General features: G+C 38.8%; 1 protein-coding gene across 1 annotated transcript in view; it reads left to right on the top strand.

Moving 5' to 3' along the window:
* The window catches only part of cntn2 (contactin 2), a 46,713-nt gene that overhangs the window by 33,691 nt on the left and 12,168 nt on the right, over positions 1-854 (top strand). The gene's annotated exons all lie outside the window — the stretch shown is intronic.

The raw sequence follows: 854 nt of genomic DNA, 5'->3' as shown, positions 1-854 counted from the left end.
GGGCCGCAGGTCGGATTCGAACCCTGGGCCGCTGCATTAAGGACTTATTAAGCCTCGGTACATGGGTCGCCAGCTCTACCCACTGAGCTAACCGGGCACCCTGGATGGTAATATTTTATGTTTTTATTATTGTCAGTGGTGGAAATAGTACTCAGATCCTTTACTTGTAAAAGTAGAGATAAAACTGTCTAAAAATACTCCATTACAAGTAAAAAGTTCCAGATTCAAAATTAGATTTGCTGTGAGTAAAAGGACAAAAGTATTATCAACAAAATGTACTTCAACTATCAGAAGTACTCATAATGCAATGTAGCTGCCCAGGTTCGATTCCAACCTGCGGCCCTTTGCTGCATATCATCCCTGTCTCTCTCCCCCCTTTCCTGTCTATCTTCATCTGTCCTATCACAATAAAGGCATGAAAAGCCCCCATAATATCTTTTAAAAAAAATATGTCAAAATTGTATTTTACTTGTAGTACAAAGTACAATATTTGAGTAAATGTACTTACATCACACCGCTGGTGAACCCCAAATGTTCTGCTCAACTGTTTGGTAGAGTATATTTTGAGTCACTGTATCTTGTTTCTTGTTAATTGAAAAATATATTGAACTCAGCGTGATTGAGCCGTCTCTACTGCTCAGTTTGTTATGCTAAAGAAATCCACTAGATGTCGCTGTGTCTTTAAGTAGCAGGCCCTTTTCAGTTAAGTGTACGAAATATCAGACTTTGGATTCACACACAGAACTTGTTTTTAAGACACATCCATTGGTAGTTTGAAGCTTTTTTAGGATTTGTTGACCTAAATGAGATTAACCCTTAGGTGTTCCTCGGGACTTTTTGCTACCATTCCGTTT

Source organism: Morone saxatilis, unplaced genomic scaffold, assembly GCF_004916995.1.
Source record: "Morone saxatilis isolate NCDOM2014 unplaced genomic scaffold, NCSU_SB_2.0 Contig18, whole genome shotgun sequence".
NCBI classification, from domain to species: Eukaryota; Metazoa; Chordata; class Actinopteri; family Moronidae; genus Morone; species Morone saxatilis.
Note: the sequence above shows the minus strand (reverse complement) of the source record. Positions and strands in the feature narration are given on the sequence as shown.